Source organism: Bombina bombina, chromosome 5, assembly GCF_027579735.1.
Source record: "Bombina bombina isolate aBomBom1 chromosome 5, aBomBom1.pri, whole genome shotgun sequence".
In the NCBI taxonomy this organism is placed as follows: Eukaryota; Metazoa; Chordata; class Amphibia; order Anura; family Bombinatoridae; genus Bombina; species Bombina bombina.
Window position 1 is genome coordinate 680,462,418 of NC_069503.1, and position 22,859 is coordinate 680,485,276.

The 22,859-nt window shown below is 38.6% G+C and overlaps 1 protein-coding gene across 1 annotated transcript in view; it reads left to right on the forward strand.

The window, feature by feature from the left end:
- The first annotated feature begins 310 nt into the window (after positions 1–310).
- SERPINB5 (serpin family B member 5) overlaps positions 311–22,859 on the forward strand; it is an 80,777-nt gene continuing 58,228 nt past the window's right edge. The window contains exon 1 of the mRNA XM_053713087.1: positions 311–462. The gene's annotated coding sequence lies outside the window, so the exon portion shown is untranslated. The remainder of the gene's footprint in view (positions 463–22,859) is intronic.

Below are 22,859 nucleotides of genomic sequence, written 5' to 3' on the forward strand. Positions count from 1 at the left end.
ATACCAAGAGACTGAAGCAAATTTGACAATAGAAATAATCTGGAACGTTGTATAAAATTGTATGTTCTATCTGAGTCATGAGAGAAATAAATGGGTTTCATGTCCTTTTAAAATGTTCATATGCAATGGAAAGAGTCAAAAATCTGATTTGATGCAAAAACTATGTTTCAGATGATTGTTGCCAAAAGCAACAACCTTCTTGCTTGAGCATGTTCTCTTACTCAGGACTGAATCAACGTTAAGCCACTACCCTAGTGTTGTCGTATATGAGCTGCCAAAACTGTCATATTTTGAGGGCAGGAAAAGAACTGATTCATACATGCTTTCATACAGTCAAGTGGGAGTGGCATGTCTGCTTTGGTACAATCACAGATTATTTCACCTCTTAAGGGCATCAGGAAAATTCCACTTTTCCTTCTTCTCTCTTTTAGTTTTGGACTGCTGCTTCTCTTCAAATACAAGGTAAGCACTACTGTTAAATAAATCACTGTTTTTGTATCATCAATTAAAGTCAAAAGCTTTCTAGTTAGCAGTGTAGCAATTATAATATTAATACTATTACAAATAATATTCTCCCCTTACCATTAATAAGAGGGATGATCAGTAAATACTATAATTAGTATGAATGCTGATAACAAATGAATTTAAAAATAAAAAAAATGTGTTGATAAAGATAAATATGTTTAACTAACAATATTAATATTTAGCAGCTTGGGATTGGAGTTGTATTACAAATTGTGTACAAATTTAAGCCAAAGTGCATAAGATAAAACACTAGCTGTGAAATATATATGCATAGATATGAATACATTTATTTATAATATGATCAGTAGTTCTAAACAAGGGAGTCAATGTCTGTAGCTGAGGGGGTCATAGAAAATGAGTAAATTAATGGTAAGAGCCAGGAAAAAAGATGTTCTAGGTATCCTGCCTTGAGCATAAGTTGTGAAAATATTAATGGTTCACACAATCAGAAATACTGTTTCTATACTTCTGAGATCATAGTAGTTTATTTTTGATAATATATTACATTAAAGAAGTCCATGATATGACATAGGTATGCAAAAAAAAACAATGGGGTAATATAAACATTTTATGATTATGCCAAAGATAATGTAATAAAAAAAAAAAAAGATACATAAACTAACGTCAACGAAAGTAAAATTAATCTCTTCGTAATGTGGATAAACAACAAGCCGCGGACAGTATAAAGATGTGATAAATATGGTATGTATGTAGAAAGAATTAATTAATATCCTTATTCTAATATTATAAATTATTAGAATGCATGCATTTTGGTGACATTAAATATTGAGGTATCAAATGTGTTAAATACACGTCCAGTCACATTTAAAAAGCCAAAAACAAAGTGAAACTCATCCAAAGGGATACATTGTTACTAGATAATAAGACCTACACCATGGTTACTCATTTTGAGGGAGTTCATTTTAATTACAAGCTATAGTGTTCAATACGCTAGAATATGCAGCATTATAAAAAAGCATTATCCTCTATTGGCGGCAGATGAACAACTGAAACAAGTTGTCCAAAAAGGTGTACGATGTTCATATAAGAAGTGCTCTACTCTTGGCTCTCTTTTATCTCCTACACAATTAAAGGAATCTGACAGAGTAGGGAGCTCTTGGCTTACCCACATGGGCATGTTCAAATGTGGTTATAGGAAATGCAAGCCCTGTGAATTTGTTTAAATCACTGACACTTTTACCTCAGCTGTGACTGGCAAGTCTTACGATATTAAAGCATGTCTCAATTGTAGCACTTATGTCATATATTTGATCACCTGTGTCAAGTGCCAAATACAATATGTAGGTCTCACCTCAAGAGACATTAACGCAAGAATTAGAGAGCATATCTCTACAATCACCAGAGGCAGATCTACCACCCCTCTGGTTCAGCATTTTGCTACCCAACATGATTCCAAGCTGAATGCCTTCAGATGGGTAGCCATTGAAAAGGTGACTGTGCCTAAGAGGGGTGGGGACATTGATGCTCTATTAGCCAAACATGAGGTGTTCTTGATCTTTTAACATAGAACCAGAACCTCTAGGATTGAACTCCAAATATGATTTGATTATTTTTTGGGAATAATTCGACCTTTGGGAATGATCTAATTATGCTATGCTATATTATACAGCTCTTGTATATGTATTTTTGTATTTATGCTACCTCTGAGTTTAATACGATTTCTGCTCTGACACCCCTTATATACCTTCCTCATTAATAGAAGCAGGTACTATATGACATATGGCTTAAAGATTTGTAGATTATTCATATATATAGCAAGTACCCTTTGTTTTCATATTTATATTATTCTCAGATTTCTGCGTTCTATATTATGTGTGTTTAGGTTGTTACCTATCTTTTTTCCTGTCCATAATATTATCAATATTATTATAATCCTATGGGTTTATTTTGTGTTCCTCTGTACACATGCATACATGCTTCAACAGTGCTTTATGTAGGATTTGTCACTCTTATTTTCTGTTTAGGTTTAGTATGGTAAATAGGTCGTTCTTTGTTCTTAATTGATGGACCAATCAGTGAATTTTACACGCTTTTTAAACATGCTTTGTATGTTTGTAACCTAGGCTATGATTACGGCTTAACTGCCGAAACATGTCAGCTCAGGTATCACACCTGTTGTAAACTAACCTATTCTGGATGCGTTCATGCCTTTTACGCTTTTTTATGCTTTAATCAATAAAGGACTTTTATTTTTATACATTCCGGACCGTCTTCTTTGTTTTATCAAATGTATTAATTCCTACTTAAGAGAATAATATAATAGCCAAGTCTAACTTTTTTAAAACAAATTAACATTTGTTTGACTGCAATTATTTTTCAGTAGCTAAACTCCACCCACCATTTGGAGGAGCCAATCTGGGCTTTAGTCTGCTGACAACAAGGCTAGCCAGTGTCACAAAGTTAGTATAAAGGCAATTATTTTGCAGTTGCTATCTAATACAGTCAATTAGAGACATATATAACAGTGTTTATTTCAATCAAAGCTAAATTACAGGACAAGGGGCAAAATATATAATGAAAATATAGTGCAAAGTTTCATTATCCATAACTAAACATTTATAAAATCTCAAGATGTTTACTGTCCCTTTGACTAACTTCTTGATTTTATAAAACATTTGCTCAGTGCCAGTTCTATAATTTAATATTTAGGGGGCTAACAAAGGTGGTGAAGACACAAAACATAATATATAGATCCCTTTAAAGCTCAATGGGGGTGTTACATGTGCATTTGAAGGTGCATAGCACCCCTCAGCATTCCCATAGAACCGTTACTGCATATACAAGACCTACTTGCAGCCAATATATACTGATGTTGAATAAATTGCAATATTTATCATTTAGCACTTGTTTTAGCTCTTTAGAAACATGTCCTGAGGATGTTTCCTAATGAAAAATCAGATTTGATTAGGGCTAGTTAAGCATTTTAATCATTCTGAGCAGTGTTTAACATCACTAGGGAAGGTTCTGCATTTTAATCACAAGGGTGTGTCAGCTAAATGTAATAAAATACAGATCTGTAGCTTTATCATGGTTGAACTTTAATTAGACATTAACCAAGAATAATACAAATATGACTTATTACAGTTTGTTTGCTTGGCTATTCCAATTATTCTTACTATTAAATGTATTTTAAACACTAAATAAATGCTAGATAGAATAAAGTACTCAAGGAATAGAGTAGCCTGAGAATAATATGCAGGTGTATTTTTTTTAAAATTTTATTAGTTGTTTAAATATTGAAATAAAATGTAGTTTTAGTGTCCATCAAACAATGGATAACTTCAAGTTGTAACCTAAGTTTCCTTCTATGCAGAGGGTAAGTAGGGACAGTTATAAATGGGTCAATAGCGTGTGCAATGACAACATTTACACTTCCATATGCAGCTAGGGTTGCCACCTCAGCAATGTTTTCCTGTACACTTATGAGTTATACATGCTGCAGGGTGTGCAGGTAGGGACATTAATTTCAACCCAGGACAGCATACAAATAGTGACACTGGACAGCACTATTAATGTTCCCCTCTGCACACCTTGCAGTATGTATAACTCATAAGTGTCCAGGAAAACATGGCTGTAGCTGCAGCAGGACATATTAAAATGGGCAGGAGACCAACACTTTTCTTTCATGATTCAGAGTACACAATTGTAATCAACTTTCTAGTTTACTTTTTTTTTTTTTTTTTTTTTTTTTATAAATCAAATTAGCTTCATTCTCTTGGTATCCTTTGTTGAAGGAACATCATTGGAGTAGCTGAACACATTGGATAAGTCAATGCACCTGAGCCTACTTATGTATGGTATTCAACAAAGGATTTGATACCAATGTTTATAGGGATATGAAACCCAGAACATTTATTTTCTGATTCAGATAGACCATACAGTTTTTAAAAAAAAGCTTCCAGTTTACTCTTAGGATTCATTTTGGTTTGCTCCCACAGTATTCTTTGTTGAAGAGATACTTAGGTAGGTGACTAGAGCACTGCATGGCAGGAAATAGTGCTGCCATCTACTGCTCTTGCAAATGGATAACATTCTTGCAAAACTGCTGCCATATAGTGCTCCAGACATGTGCACACTCCTGAGTTTACATTCCTGCTTTTCAACAAAAGATACCAAAAGTACTAGGAAAATTTAATAAAAGAAGTAAATTAGAAATGTTTAAAATGGCATGCTCTATCTGAATTATGAAAGAGAAATGTCGGGGTTCCTTTCCCTTTAAATTGATACTTATACTGCAGAATTGATTTTTACTTCCTACTGGCTGATAAGGACTACTGTCACTGGTGGAGAAGGACACGCCTCTAGAGGTCTGAATAAGGACTACTGTCTTTGGTGGAGAGGGACACGCCTCTAGAGGTCTGAATAAGGACTACTGTCACTGGTGGAGAGGGACACGCCTCTAGATGTCTGAATAAGGACTACTGTCACTGGTGGAGAGGGACACGCCTCTAGAGGTCTGAATAAAGACTACTGTCACTGGTGGAGAGGGACACGCCTCTAGAGGTCTGAATAAGGACTACTGTCTTTGGTGGAGAGGGACACGCCTCTAGAGGTCTGAATAAGGACTACTGTCTTTGGTGGAGAGGGACACACCTCTAGAGGTCTGAATAAGGACTACTGTCTTTGGTGGAGAGGGATACACCTCTAGAGGTCTGAATAAGGACTACTGTCTTTGGTGGAGAGGGACACACCTCTAGAGGTCTGAATAAGGACTACTGTCTTTGGTGGAGAGGGACACACCTCTAGAGGTCTGAATAAGGACTACTGTCTTTGGTGGAGAGGGACACACCTCTAGAGGTCTGAATAAGGACTACTGTCACTGGTGGAGAGGGACACGCCTCTAGAGGTCTGAATAAGGACTACTGTCACTGGTGGAGAGGGACACGCCTCTAGAGGTCTGAATAAAGACTACTGTCACTGGTGGAGAGGGACACGCCTCTAGAGGTCTGAATAAGGACTACTGTCACTGGTGGAGAGGGACACGCCTCTAGAGGTCTGAATAAAGACTACTGTCACTGGTGGAGAGGGACACGCCTCTAGAGGTCTGAATAAAGACTACTGTCACTGGTGGAGAGGGACACGCCTCTAGAGGTCTGAATAAAGACTACTGTCACTGGTGGAGAGGGACACGCCTCTAGAAGTCTGAATAAAGACTACTGTCACTGGTGGAGAGGGACACCCCTCTAGAGCAGTGTTTTTCAACCAGTGTGCCGTGGTAGACTGACAACAGTGTGATATTTTTTTATACATTTTGCTTGTTTTTTATTCTGGGACGTTTTTTTATTTTGAGTGAGATGATGACTATATATACCATAGTCCAGAAGAACCCAGCACACTCATAAAGTACCAACTCCTAGGGTGCCCACCTGATTCGTACATAGAGAAGTTATTTCACAAAAGGCAAGCACTCGCCCGTCCTCAGACATGTCTGAGGACGTGCGGATTCCTGAAAAGGTTTACTGATTTGTTGTACAGTCAATACTGTTGTTTGAAAAAATACCAGCGAGTGCTTGCCTTTTGTGAAGTAACTTTTATATATACAATGTGTGATTTTGTAAAATTTTGGGATGGTGGTGTGCCGCAGGATTTTTTAATGTAAAAAAGTGTGCCACGGCAAAAAAAAGGTTGAAAATCAATGCTCTAGAGGTCTGACAGGAACATGTTTAAAAAAGAAAAACAATAAATGTTAGCCAATACTAAGATGTAGGCATACTTGGCCAGTGTTTTGTGAAGGGACCTAACTTTTCAAAAGAGCGAACCATGTCACTTCCTGTGACGTTTAGTCAGCTATTGCTCTCATTTTGCCCCTAATACGCATGCGTGCCAGCGTCATCACTTACCTGGCCGCATACGTCACGGTAAAACTATTTAGACTTGTGAAATTCTGAAACCATTGTATAGCGCATGCGTGGCATTTTCTATCATAAATGGGGGTGTTTTATTAAACAATGTTTATTCAACACTGTATGTGCATTATGGTGTGAAACAGAAATAAATGTATAGCTATTTAGAAATATTTATTTATATAACCTCAAACGCATACAAACATTCAAAGCACTTCACTTTATGTTTACTTTAAAATACGACATGCAGTGGTGATATCCAAGTGGCTGTTTGTCATGCAGGGAGTCAGGGACCAATAAACATCTTTCCATGTTTGAGGTTATATATAAATAAATATTTTTACAAAATATACATTTATTTCGGTTTCACACCATAATGCACATACAGTGTTGAATAAACATCGTTTAATAAAACACCCCCATGTATGATAGAAAAGGCCACGCATGAGCTATACAATGGTTTCAGAATTTCATAAGTCTACATAGTTTAACCGTGACGTATGCGGCCAGGTAAGTGATGACGCTGGCACCCATGCGTATTAGGGGCAAAATGAGAGCAACAGCTGATGAAACGTCACAGGAAGTGACATGGTTCGCTCTTTTACAAAGTTCGGTCCCTTCACAGAACACCGGCAGTACACTTTGTTTATCAAGTTACTGGTGTACTTATGTTATTTACTTAATCCCAGTCAAGTAGGCACCAATCCCTCTGTATATTGATTTATTTATTAGTATATTTATGCTCTAATCATTACAATAACGTCCCTTACTACATAACAAGCAAACTCAGCTCTACATAATACTAATCCATCAGCTTCTTTTGACTTTCTTATCATACGTCATAATGTCCTACCATTCTATATTATTAGATCATCTCATTTTATAAAATAGTTCCAACAGCTTTTCCCTATACTTCTTTTCATACCAAACGCCTCATCATCTGTACTGAGCCCATATTAAAGGGATATTCCAGCCAAAATTGGAAACCACATGGGTAATGAACAGAAGCAATTTTGTAATATACATGTATTAGCAAAAATGCTTCTAATAAAAGATATAGCTGTTTCAAAAGTGTATTTAACCCTTTCGTGACAGGGTTAAAGTGTCTACATCGGAACACCTGTGCATACGATCGCGAGATTTCAATTATTGGATCGCATCTGGGGGGCGTCCCTACAACCCTAGGAACGCCCTCCAGACCGCGATCAAGTCCTTGAAGCGCAGAAGGCTTCAGGACAGCCGTTTGATATGACGTTCTATTCCGTCATAACGGCTTTAAAGCCCAGTGTAAATATGACGGAATAGAACGGCATAACGGCGTTAAAAGGTTAAGTATGCACCGTGCACCAACATTTTTCGGGGAGCCTAAGGTGCTTGTATCATCTGGAAATTACTCAATTTGTTAATTGCTGATATGATACAAGCCCCCACTGATTATCTGAGCAGCTGCATTATTTAAAATGTGGGTGCACTGAGAATATCTAGCTATGCTTCACATGCACGTGCAGAGAAAAATATTAACACTAAAACAGTGATAACTTTTACTAGAAGCATTTTTGCCAATAGATGTATAGTGCAAATATGTTTCTATTCAAAGATGTAATAAATCTATGTGCATTTATATTTTCACTGGAATGTCCGTTTAAATGTGATCAGGTAATGTCTTCCTCGTGCCATATACTCTATTAACCCTTTCTTTATTAACATACAGGGAGTGCAGAATTATTAGGCAAGTTGTATTTTTGAGGATTAATTTTATTATTGAACAACAACCATGTTCTCAATGAACCCAAAAAACTCATTAATATCAAAGCTGAATAGTTTTGGAAGTAGTTTTTAGTTTGTTTTTAGTTATAGCTATTTTAGGGGGATATCTGTGTGTGCAGCTGACTATTACTGTGCATAATTATTAGGCAACTTAACAAAAAACAAATATATACCCATTTCAATTATTTATTTTTACCAGTGAAACCAATATAACATCTCAACATTCACAAATATACATTTCTGACATTGAAAAACAAAACAAAAACAAATCAGTGACCAATATAGCCACCTTTCTTTGCAAGGACACTCAAAAGCCTGCCATCCATGTATTCTGTCAGTGTTTTGATCTGTTCACCATCAACATTGCGTGCAGCAGCAACCACAGCCTCCCAGACACTGTTCAGAGAGGTGTACTGTTTTCCCTCCTTGTAAATCTCACATTTGATGATGGACCACAGGTTCTCAATGGGGTTCAGATCAGGTGAACAAGGAGGCCATGTCATTAGATTTTCTTCTTTTATACCCTTTCTTGCCAGCCACGCTGTGGAGTACTTGGATGCGTGTGATGGAGCATTGTCCTGCATGAAAATCATGTTTTTCTTGAAGGATGCAGACTTCTTCCTGTACCACTGCTTGAAGAAGGTGTCTTCTAGAAACTGGCAGTAGGACTGGGAGTTGACCTTGACTCCATCCTCAACCCGAAAAGGCCCCACAAGCTCATCTTTAATGATACCAGCCCAAACCAGTACTCCACCTCCACCTTGCTGGCGTCTGAGTTGGACTGGAGCTCTCTGCCCTTTACCAATCCAGCCACGGGCCCATCCATCTGGCCCATCAAGACTCACTCTCATTTCATCAGTCCATTAAACCTTAGAAAAATCAGTCTTGAGATATTTCTTGGCCCAGTCTTGACGTTTCAGCTTGTGTGTCTTGTTCAGTGGTGGTCGTCTTTCAGCCTTTCTTACCTTGGCCATGTCTCTGAGTATTGCACACCTTGTGCTTTTGGGCACTCCAGTGATGTTGCAGCTCTGAAATATGGCCAAACTGGTGGCAAGTGGCATCTTGGCAGCTGCACGCTTGACTTTTCTCAGTTCATGGGCAGTTATTTTGCGCCTTGGTTTTTCCACACGCTTCTTGCGACCCTGTTGACTATTTTGAATGAAATGCTTGATTGTTCGATGATCACGCTTCAGAAGCTTTGCAATTTTAAGAGTGATGCATCCCTCTGCAAGATATCTCACTATTTTTGACTTTTCTGAGCCTGTCAAGTCCTTCTTTTGACCCATTTTGCCAAAGGAAAGGAAGTGGCCTAATAATTATGCACACCTGATATAGGGTGTTGATGTCATTAGACCACACCCCTTCTCATTACAGAGATGCACATCACCTAATATGCTTAATTGGTAGTAGGCTTTCGAGCCTATACAGCTTGGAGTAAGACAACATGCATAAAGAGGATGATGTGGTCAAAATACTAATTTGCCTAATAATTCTGCACTCAGTGTACAGTAACACATCTCATCAGCTATTATCCTTTGTTATACTAAAGCCAAGCTCCATTTTTTGGTAGCTCTAGAATAGAAAATAGGAACAGTGATTACCTTATCTTCATCGTCCTTGGATTTAATGGACAATGTTTCTATGTCGCTGGGTGTAAATACACAGTATGTTTAAAAGTTCTCATGTTTACCTCCCTGTGTAAATTTAATGACAGCTTATGCATGCATGTGTTGCTGTAATTTACACAGTCTTAATAAAGCATTTTTTTAAAAAAAAAAAAAGAAAATTTGAATTACCCCCCCCCCACTCAAATGTAATTATGTCTACTTGAAAATGTTTATTGTTTAAAAAGATAGATAATCCGTGTTTTACCTATTCCCGAGTTTTGCATAACTAACATAACACTGTCATATTTATACAATTTTTGTCTCTGTTATTACCTTATATCTAACCCTCTGAAGACTGCATCCTTATCTCAGTTCTTTTGACAAACTTTTTATCCAATTAGTGCTGACTCATAAATAACTCCATGGGAATGAGCACGTTACCCATATGGCACACATGAACTCGCACTGTCTCACTGTGAAAACCTGTCAAAATGCATTGAGAGAAGAGGCGGATTCATTGGCTTAAAAATCAGTTTATGAGCCTACCTAGGCTTAGCATTCAACAATGAATACCAAGAGAACAAAGCACATTTGATGATAAAAGTAAATTGGAAAGCTGTTTAACATTGCATGCCCTATCTGAATCATGAAAGTTTAATTTTTGATTTGACTGTCCCTTTAGCTATATTTAGACTTATGCTAAATTGCGCCAAATATCTTATTCCAGCTTGATGGAAAAGAGCAGATGTACCCAGATTAATTTATACTGTAATGTTATTAAAATTACAGAGCTGTAGAGCTGGGAAATAAGATTTTGTTTCAATGGTAGAATTCTACTGGGACGCTCTATTATCTATTTATTCTCCAACCCTTGTGAATTGCACCCTAATTATGCTGAGTCGATGGCTGTGAGTTATTATATAATATGGCCTCCGTGTTTTTTCTTATTTTCCAATGCAAAATTATAATTCAGAGTTGAGATTCCTTTGTTATTTTATTAGACTTATATTACTTATATTTTAGTTCATGTAGTCATCCTTACTGTTCAAACTATGGTTTATTTATCTGTTTACACCTTTTCCTTTGTTTTTTTATTTGTATTGAATACTGTTTGAATGAGATATTTTTTCTTGCACTAATTTGCCACTTTACACTGGATTTTTAAATAATGTTATTTCTGAGTCTTGTTTATTTTGTCATCTATCTTCTTGTATTTGATAAATGTAATAAACAAATATTTCACTAAAATAAAAAATATATATAGCTAATGAAAGAAGAGTTATGGTTATACCCTCATGTGGTGTCTTTAACGGAACTGTAACGTCAAAATTAAACTTTTATGATTCAGAACATGTAATTTTAAACAATTTTACAATTTCTATTATCTAATTTGCTCCATTCTCTTGGAAGACTTAGGAGCAGCAGTGCACTACAGGAAGTAAGCTGCTGTTTGGTGGCAACACACATATTCTGCTTGCCATTGGCTCACCCAATGGCCTCTAGTTATCAAGGTCTGGTGGACCTGATCCGACAGTGCGGATCAGGTCCGCCAGACCTCGCTGAATATGGAGAGCAATACGCTCTCCGTATTCAGCATTGCACCAGCAGCTCACAAGAGATGCTGGTGCAACGCCGCCCCCTGAAGACTCGCGGCCAATGGGCCACCAGCAGGGGGGTGTCAATCAACCCGGTCGTACTCGATCGGGTTGATTTCCGGCGATGTCTGTCTGCCTGCTCAGAGCAGGCGGACAGGTTATGGAGCTGCGGTCTTTGTGACCGCTGCTTCATAACTGCTGTTTCTGGCGAGTCTGAAGACTCGCCAGAAACATGGGCCGTCAAGCTCCTTTCGGAGCTTGATAGATAGGCCCCAATGTGTTCAGCTAGCTCCCAGTAGTGTATTGGTGCTCCTTCAACAAAGGATACCAAGAGAATAAAGCAAATGTTTTAAAAAAAGTAAATTGGAAAGTTAATTAAATTGTTCTGTCTGAATCATGAAATAAAATAATTGTGTTTTAAGGTCTCTTTATTGTAGGATTCATTTTATCAGAATGTTTCATAACAAAATTTTTTTGTTAACAAAATGTGTTCCCATTATTTACAAGTGGAAGCAAAATATATAACTCATTTAAAAAAAATCTTATATGTCTTATAAAAACTTGCTTCAGATTTTCTGTAGCATAGATAATGCAGGTTTTAACTGACTCTTCTAAATTTAGGTAAATTTGGGAGTAAGTCTAACAAGTTACATACTAGCAATTTGGCAAAATACCATTTGAAGGGAGCAAAGAAAGAATGGTGAATGACTGGAGCACTCCAGGAGCACACAACTTTTCAGTTTCCATTTGTTCTAGTCAAAGTGATTGAGAATGGTTGGGCTTCCCCTAATCTCCCACCTCCCTTTGCTAGGTTAACGCATGATTGGATAAGCCTGTATGAAGTCAACATTTAGTGCCTGTGTTCTAAAATAAGTTGTCTATTGCGTAGGAATGTGACTACTACGTCACTTCCAGTGACGTAAATCAGCTGCTTGAGGTTTGTGGTGCTCACTGCGCATGCGCTAGAGGCCCAACTTCCTTAAAACAGCTGATGACAGACAGATGACATCGGGTTTCAGCTATGAAGTGTCACTATGAGATGCTTGGTGTTCTCAGGGAATGTATTGATGATGATATCAAGAAGGCCTACAGGAAGCTGGCCCTGAGGTGGCACCCGGGTAAGAGGAAGCTGGGTAGACACTATTATCGCGTAAACCCCTTGGCTGTCTGCTCACCCTGAATTAAGTAACAATAAATTAGCAAACCACAACCTCACAACTATCACTGACGTGGAGGCAATAAACAACAGCCTCATGTTTACCCAAGCCTTACATCTACCTCGGTCATAAGAACAGAATAGATTGCAACCTCACATCTTGTCCACTTTTAGAGAGGCAGTAGAAAATAGTGTCTACCCAGCTTCCTCTTACCCGGGTGCCATCTCAGGGCCAGCTTCCTGTAGGCCTTCTTGAGATCATCATCAATGCATTCCCTGAGAACACTGAGCATCTCATAGTGACACTTCATAGCTGAAACCCGAACCATGTTTCCCACGCTGTGTTTTAAAATAAGTTGTCTACCAATGAGGTAATGCAATTTCTGTTATCTCTGTATCTGTGAAGATGCAGCTCAGTCACCTATTGTGTCTTAAACAAATGTTGTAGGAGGTTGGGCCTCTAGTGCATGAGCAGTGAGCGCCACAAACCTCCAGCAGCTGATTTCACGTCACCGGAAGTGACGTAGGTCGCGCATTCCTATGGTAGACAACTTATTTTAGAACACCTGAATGGATGTCCAAATAATCATTAATTAGTAATACTATGATAGCATTGGATAGCAGAAATTGGACACATGAATGGTCCAACCCCCTGAACATCATTGCAAATGAAGTAACTGATAAGCCAAATTATATCAGTTCCTTCCCCCTTTCCTGACTCTTTGTATGGTGCCTAATTAATAAAGCAAATTGTTCACATATTTGTTCGTTTCATTCACTATTTTGTTAGTTGATTTGTTTTTTGGACGAATACCAATTCAAGCTTAAAGTGAAAGTCAATCCTAGCGTTGTACAAACGCTAGGATTGACTGTTGAAACAAATAAAGGGGACTTTCATTCATGAAGTATAAGATATTTCATGTAGAAAGCTCCTTTATTTGTTTCAACCAATCGCCGTTCTTAGCTGCTACAGCAGCCCACAGTTAAAAAATGTTTTGCTAAGAGGTGACGTTTTCACCTCTTAGCCAATAGCCGTGCGGTAAATCCGGCTTGGCGCCCATGGGAGCCGGATTTACTGCACAGCTATTGGCTAAGAGGTGAAAATGTCACCTCTTAGCAAAAAAATTTGTTAGCCGTGGCTTTGGCGTTGCTTTTTGGTAATTAGAAGGCCGCTAAATGCTGCTGAGAATCACACGTGTATTATGTCTAGCAGTAAAGGGGTTAATTAGGGAGCTTGTAGGGAGCTTGCAAGGTTAATTTTAGCTTTAGTGTAGCGATCAGCCTCCCACCTGAAACATCAGACCTCCTGATCCCTCCCAAACAGCTCTCTTCCCTCCCCCACCCCACAATTGTCCCCGCCATCATAAGTACTGGCAGAAAGTCTGCCAGTACTAAAATAAAAGGTATATTTCTTTTTTCTTTTTTTTTAAGCATATTTACATGCTGCTGTGTAGGATCCCCCCTTAAAGTCACTAAAAATAACAGGCACCTAAGTACTTGTCATCACTGCGAGAAATAACACATACAAACATCAGAGGCACCCAAATGCACAAACCAGACATCCAAAATCATACAAAATAAGAGCCCTTTATGAGGAGCTGCTTCTCTGTGACTGTTTTCCTTTTCTATTGGTTAGTACATGCCAGAAAATATGCATTTGCACAGCCTTCCTGTACAAATATGGTAGACGATTCATTAATTTTCAGTGTCTGTTTTGCAGGGGTGGGGGGCACACGTAGAGGAGTCTGTTTTGCAGGGGTGGGGGGCACACGTAGAGGAGGCCTTCCTGTAGGAATGCTACTACTGACTTAAGGGCCAGAAGAGGCTCTCAGATGTGTTGGCCAGATCTCAATTGAGACCTCTAAGACAACTGTAGTGACAAACCTGTCCAAAGGGCAGTTCACAGGTAAACCCAATATTTTCACAAGGTGATAACACAAAAGGGGCAACATGCAAATATATACTAGAGGACAGAAAACAGGCAGACACTAGGTGACAAGACACATGAAGACCCAAGAACAGTGCTATTTCGATATGAGCAGCAATAATCTATTCATATCCCGTGCCTGCCCTTTTGTTAAGCACCCGATGGACTAACATGGTCAAAATAACCCTTTAACAGGACATCTAAATCTAATCTAAAATCTAATCTAATCTAAAAATGTGAATATAGAATAAAAATAAGGGCACCTCATAGTGCAGAACATCCACCGTGGTGTCCAATAAATGGCAATAGGAGCAATAATACTCACAATCAAAACAGCACCCTATTATGCTGAATGGAGCATGTTGAGATAATTATTATTTTTTTGTTTGCTATTTGAAAGATTAAAGCTTATTTCTGCTGTCTGGGTTTATTATTTTGTGTATATATAATTGTATGGTTTATTTTGGTAATAGTTACACTAGTTTTTTCATGTTTGCTATACTGTTTGTTTCACAACATTTTTTTATGTGATATTTCCCATAAAACTGATCCCCACCCATGCTCTTTGTGGTCTATATAGAAAAACTACCATATTGCACCATTGTGTTAATGTCTGCATTCCAAGCCTTATACATCATAATGGGCTGTGGTCCCACCCCCTATTACTGTTTCCTACCTGTATTTTCAGACAGAAATAAAACATTTGTCAGAATTCTTTAGTAATTGCATAAAATCATATAAATGAATATTATTAAATAAAAGTAATAACATAACAGACACTGTTTTATAAATATGGATTTCCATATTTTAATTTAAAATTTGGAAACCCATATTTATAAAACATATTTTATTTTAGAAGTTTGACCAGGAATTTACCTTTTTGGTATGTGCTACTGTATAAATAGTCATCTACCTTTCTCTCCTTCACAAATATGAAGCAAATAAGTCTGGTAGTTGTGGCTGTAGCCATGTCTACACTTTTCTTCTAAGACTTATAAATGTTCCTTTTTTTAACTTTAAAATTGTAAAAACTAAAAACACTAACAAATGAATTTACTCTAGATTTGTGCCCTTATTATAAGCATTTAAAAACATGGCCTAAGAGTGCAATTTCTGGTAAAACTTAAGCTCTGGGCTACTAGAGAATATTCAAACATGTTGTAAACCAAAACATTATAGTCCTCTCTGTCCTTCAGTAAGACGAATTATTAACGAATAATTATATATCCACAATTTATTTGACTATCCAAATCTGTAAAGAACATTGTGCTCTATGTAATCAAAATAGATACTGTGCAATATGCAGTATTTAAGTGTAAAAATAGGCACTAATCTGAAGCTATTTTCAGGACCACAGCACTTTTCCATTTTCTGTCCGTTTGGGACCAGGGCTATTTTTACATTTTTGCAGTGTTTGTGTTTAGCTGTAATTTTCCTCTTACTCATTTACTGTACCCACACATATTATATACCGTTTTTCTCTCCATTAAATGGACTTTATAAAGATACCATTATTTTCACCCACAAAATCTGTTGCACATCTACAACCACTAAAACCACCCATGCTAAATAGTTTCTAAATGTTTTCCTGAGTTTAGAAATACCCAATGTTTACATGTTCTTTGCTTTTTTTGCAAGATATAGGGCAATAAATACAAGTACAGACATCCCAACCTGCAAAAACTCATTTCAGGGAGGTTCCCCCCCCCCCAGAAAAAAAAAAAAAATTACATATGCAATAAAAAAAAAAGCTGCCATGTTAAAGGGTATTATTTAGACCCAAGTTACATCCTACAGCCCTACACTACCATGCTACTATGCTAAAAGCAAATTATAACAAGAATAACTAGTGTATAAAAGGAGCAGTTATGTACTCATGATTGGCCATTGTAATCAACCTCCCAATTGGCTGCTTTAACATTGAGCTTCCTCGAAAATCATAGCAAATATATCATGGTAATAATATAATTCCAAAGCAAATGCGCTAAACAAACAAAATCTCCATTTGACAGGCTTCTCGAATACATGTGTTTTAAATCGATCTTGCAAACTTTACAATATCTACAGATTCTACACAAATAAAGAACAAATAACAGAATCTGTAGATATTGTAAAGTTTGCGAGATCGATTTAAAACACATGTATTCGAGAAGCCTGTCAAATGGAAATTTTGTTCGTTTAGTGCATTTGCTTTGGAATTATATTACCGTATTTGCTATATTTCGTGGTCGTTTACTACTTACTTCAATCCTCTTAGACAGTAGTATATGATCTGACTATAGGTGGTTTAGGTTACCGCAGCATTTACACTGGAAGTGTGGAACCAGGGGCGAAACTACAGGGGGTGCAGAGGTCGCAGGTGCGACTGGGCCCCTGAGGGTGGGGGCCCAGCTTAAAAAAAAAAAAAAAAAAAAATTTTTATAAAAAAACCTACCACTGCCTGCACTGATATCATGTGAGTGTGACATAACTTCAGGGGTTAGTGTTTCTGTTTTACCCATTGGTGTTTATGTGTGTGTGTATGGTGTGTGTATGTATGTGACTGTGTGTGTATTTATGCATGTATGTGTGTTTGTGAATGTTTGTGGAACCAGCAAATTACAGACCTTGTTACTACAGCATGGGGGGGCAGGGGGTAAACAGTGTCACTATACAGTACCACTATATACAGTATGGGGGGGTGGACCATGTCACTGACTACTGTGGTCACTTTATAAAGTACTGGGGCGGGTAGGGTCAGGCCAGCCATCTCATCGGCAGATTACAGACTACTGTGTCACTAACTTACTATATACAGTACTGGTGGGTGGGTTAAACAGTGTCACTATATACAGTAATAGGTGGTTAGACCATCTCACAGACTCTGGGCACAGGGTATCTCCTTTTGCAGACATGTAATCTGATTCACATTTTTTTCTGTGTTAAATGTAAAAAAAAAAAAAAATATGTATTAAATTCAGCTTTTTTTGGAGGGGGGAGGGGTGATGGGGGGGGCCCTTCTTAGATTTTTGCACCTGGGCCCTGTGGTTTCTAGTTACGCCTCTGTGTGGAACACATGAATGCAAATGAAGCAGCCAGCAGCCAATCACAAAACTGCTGAAGTTCAGAAAGCGATCACAGAGACCAAACAACCAGTTTAGTTACTGCCTAGTAACAGAGCGTGCATAACTATTTGTTTTGTGTGGTCATCACACAAAAAATCATTATGCACGCTCTATTACTAGCTGAAGAAATATTACTATTTAATAGTTAGTTGCCGTAGGTTGAACTTCCGGGATATCCAATTGATTTGCGGGCGTCAGGGAGCAGCTATTTGAATGCGGGAGACTCCCGGAGCTTCCGGGAGACTTGGAATGTCTGCAAGTAGCACTTTGCTATTTCCAAACCACTTTTTTTCAAAATTAGTGCTAGTTACATTGGGACACTGATATCTTTCAGGAATTCCTGAATATCCCTTGACATGTATATATTTTTATTTTTTTAGTAGACAACCCAAAGTATTGATCTAGACCCATTTTGGTATATTTCATGCCACCATTTCACCGCCAAATGCGATCAAATAAAAAAATGTGTTCACTTTTTCACAATTTTTTTCACAAACTTTCGGTTTCTCACTGAAATTATTTACAAACAACTTGTGCAATTATGGCATAAATGGTTGTAAATTCTTCTCTGGGATCCCCTTTGTTCAGAAATAGCAGACATATATGGCTTTGGCGTTGCTTTTTGGTAATTAGAAGGCCGCTAAATGCCACTGCGCACCACACGTGTATTATGCCCAGCAGTGCAGGGGTTAATTAGGGAGCTTGTAGGGAGTTTGTAGGGTTAATTTTAGCTTTAGTGTAGTGTAGTAAACAACCCAAAGTATTGATCTAGGCCCATTTTGGTATATTTCATGCCACCATTTCACTGCCAAATGCAATCAAATAAAAAAAATCGTTCCCTTTTTCACAAACTTTCACAAACTTTAGGTTTCTCACTGAAATTATTTACAAACAGCTTGTGCAATTTTGGCACAAATGATTGTAAATGCTTTTCTGGGATCCCCTTTGTTCAGAAATAGCAGACATATATGGCTTTGGCGTTGCTTTTTGGTAATTAGAAGGCCGCTAAATGCCGCTGCGCATCACACATGTATTATGGCTAGCAGTGAAGGGGTTAATTAGGTAGCTTGTAAGGAGCTTGCAGGGTTTATTTTAGCTTTAGTGTAGAGATCAGCCTCCCACCTGAAACATCAGACCCCCTGATCCCTCCCAATCAACTCTCTTCCCTCCCCTACCCCACAATTGTCCCCGCCATCTTAAGTACTGGCAGAAAGTCTGCCAGTACTAAAATAAAAGGTGTATTTTTTTTTTTTTCATTAGCATATTTACATATACTGCTGTGTAGGATCCCCCTTTAGCCCCCAACCTCACTGATCCTCCACCAAAAAGCTCTCTAACCCTCCCCCTCTACCTTAATGGGCGCCATCTTGGGTACTGGCAGCTGTCTGCCAGTACCCAGTTTAGAAAAAAAATGGGTTTTTTTTAATTATTTTTTTCCTTTTCTGTAGTGTAGCTCCCCCCACCCAAGACCAACCCAACCAAGATCCCTTAGTCCCTTTCTCCCACTATTTTTTTTGTGTGTAGCGTAGCGGTACCCATCCCCCGCCCCCGTACACGTGCGCATGTCCGTGCATGCCCCCGGCGGTCCCGCCCCCGATCCCCCCCTCCACATCACACGGCCCATCGATGGCCGCCTACCCGCCTCCCACATCGGCTCCCACCCATCAACGATACCGGCCATAGATGTCCGGTGCAGAGAGGGCCACAGAGAGGATGCCTCATTGCAATAACCGGAAAGCAGCTGGAAGCGAGCAGGATCGCTTCCAGCTGCTTTCCAGACCTAGGATGTGCAGGGTACGTCCTCAGGCGTTAACTGTCTTTTTTCAGAGGACGTACCCTGTACGTCCTCGGTCATTAAGGGGTTAAAGGAACACGGAACCCAAATTTTTTCTTTTGTGATTCAGATAGAGCATGCAATTTTAAGCAACTTTCTAATTTACTCCTATTATCAATTTTACTTCGTTCTCTTGCTTTATTTGAAAAAAGAAAGTCCAGTACCCTGGACAGCACTTGTTTATTGGTGGATGAATTTTTCCACCAATCAGCAAGAACAACCCAGGTTGTTCACCAAAAATGGGCCGGCATCTAAACTTACATTCTTGCTTTTCAAATAAAGATACAAAGAGAATGAAGAACATTTGCTAATAGCAGTAAATTAGAAAGTTGCTTTAAATTCCATGCTCTATCTGAATCACAAAAGAAAAAACTTGGGTTCAGTGAACTAAGAACTGATACTCTCCTTTAGATCAGACCGCAGCCTTCTTGCAGTCTCTCCTTTGTGACTGTATATAGATAGGTAGTGGTGATAGATGGCGCAGGTCTATTAGGTGATTTTCTCTAGTAAATGAAGAGAAAAAGGCTTGAGGCGTATGTAAAAGCCAATTAATATGGGTGCAGAATACTCACTCCATAAGATGTATCTGTTCAGCTGGTGTAACGTCAGATGACAAGAGTCCACAGGATCCTAGTGTTGAATGCCCAGGGTATCCAAATATAGGACTATAAATAAATGGAAACCCAAGTGACAAAGATATCCAATGTACAATAAAAAGATGTAGTAACTTACTCCATATATAAGAAGATTCCGGCCCGGCACAGCAAAGAAAGATCTTGACAGTCTTTCAAGTAAGGTAAAAAAGGTTTTATTTGCTCAACGCTTTTCAACGCATTATACGTCTTTATCAAGTGCATAAATTAAAACAAGTGATACAAGTAAGTAAAAACAAATGCTGAGTATGTCTGCTGTGACTGAAGAGCCGGTTTATATACAGAATGAACAAACGTTCCAATTTCCTGTTTGACACAAGAAATTGGACTCACAAAGTTTACAATCCTATAAATATGCATCAATATCAAACTATTACTATGATGGAATACAGTCAGTGCATACCTTGGTTTGGGGTACATCTATGACTATTGAAAATCACCATTCCAGGCATATGTGTTTTAAACTATCTGTTATACTGTAAGTCACAACTATGACAAATATGCAATTTAATAAAAAGTTATAGCAAATAAAAACTTGCCAAGCGTACAGAAAACTGTGTATTTGTGATTGTAAAAGATACCTGGAAAGCATATGAATGGCAGCAGAGTATGCCTACAAATCTCTATGAAGTCATTCTATAAAATAATCATGCCAATACATTTATTGAAATAAGACTGCTTGTATAATCTTTATTAAGGGTCATAGTATTAAAAGTTAACTGACATGATCTATATAAAACTACTGCAACGTAGTGCAGCTTCAGTTTAAAGGCAGAACACATACTAGACAAATGGATCTAGACCATTACATTTTAGAGTGCCACAAGCTAACTATCTAGGGTGTATGGGGTACTATATATATATATATATATATACATATACATGCTTTTTAATCTTTCATTGGGAACTCTGCTTTAGCAGTAGTATATTTTTTTGCCTTTGAATTTCCTATTTTTTATTGTACAAAAATTATATGAATTTGTGTACTGTGTGGGTTTAAAGTGTGTGTTTTGCTTGTGCGCGATGTAAGTAGTATGTGTGTGTGTGCACGTGCATATGTTAGCGCTGCGGAATCTGTTGGCACTCTACAAAATAAAGAAGGATGAGAACAGCTCTTCAAATATGCAATTCTTCTGCAGACAAACATATGTAACAGTCTATTTAGTTGTTCCCGGGACTTACCCCAAATGAGCTCTGCCGCCCCTGTAGTTGCGACTTGGCTGTGTAATCTTTACCATATAGAAGCTCTGGATATGCCGAAGGACCTCCGTGGTCAAACCGAAACTTTGTCGGTGGGCTGATAGCTCCAAGTAAACGGCACTCACATGAAACTCCGGCAGCGCTTCTAGCTTGCCATACGGACATTCAGCGTCGAACGTGACGTCACAGGGTTCGCCGGTCGGGGGGCGGTGCTCTCTGTCTTCACCCGGGTTTACAACTGGATACAGATGAACAGGGGCTAAAGCGGATCCCAAGCTGGTGTAGATACGTACAATCACAAAGAAGGCAGGATCCAGCTTTTGTATATAATAAAATCCAAATTTTATTCAGTATAATTTAAAACGCCAAACAGGCTATAGAAACAGCACAAACAAAGTAGGTGTGTGAGCGTGACACCAGGGCTTACATGTTTCGGCCAGCAGCCGTAATCATAGCCATAGGTGCCATGCTCACACACCTACTTTGTTTGTGCTGTTTCTATAGCCTGTTTGGCGTTTTAAATTATACTGAATAAAATTTGGATTTTATTATATACAAAAGCTGGATCCTGCCTTCTTTGTGATGGCACTCTACAAAAAACCGATAATAATAATAATAATAATAATATGTGGCAAATGCTGCTACTGAGCATGATCTAATCCTTAATATTTCAATGATCACTGTAGCATAAAAATTACAATGAAAAGAAAGAAGATAAAGAGGAAACTCATTTGGAAAAGAGGTGAGAACTGTTCTGGCCACCTGACCTGACTGTGCCCTGGGTGCTTGGGATATTAGATCACTCAATAGCAAGCCGGAGATACCTGACCTTTCCACAATAAGCCTGTAATATCTGGATTCTCTACAGAAACCCTGTGTTACTTGGCTTCTCAGCAACAACCCTGTATTACTTGGCTTCTCAGCAACAACCCTGTATTACTTGGCCTCTCAGCAACAACCCTGTGCTATATGGCCTCTCAGCAACAACCCTGTGCTATATGGCCTCTCAGCAACAACCCTGTGCTATATGGCCTCTCAGCAACAACCCTGTGCTACATGGCCTTTTGGCAACAACCCTGTGCTATATGGCCTCTCAGCATCAACCCTGTGCTATATGGCCTCTCAGCAACAACCCTGTGCTATATGGCTTCTAAGCAACAACCCTATGCTACATGGCCTTTTGGCAACAACCTAGTGCTATATGGCCTCTCAGCATCAACCCTGTACTATATTGCATCTCAGCAACAACCCTGTGCTATATGGCCTCTCAACAACAACCCTGTGCTATATGGCCTCTCAGCATCAACCCTGTGCTGTATGGCCTCTCAGCAACAACCCCTGTATTACTTGGCCTCTCAGCAACAACCCTGTGCTACATGGCCTCTCAGTAACAACCCTGTGCTACATGGCCTCTCAGCAACAACCCTGTGCTATATGGCCTTTTGGCAACAACCCTGTGCTATATGGCCTCTCAGCAACAACCCTGTGCTATATGGCCTCTCAGCAACAACCCTGTGCTATATGGCCTCTCAGCAACAACCCTGTGCTATATGGCCTCTCAGCAACAACCCTGTGCTATATGGCCTCTCAGCAACAACTCTGTGCTATATGGCCTCTCAGTAACAAC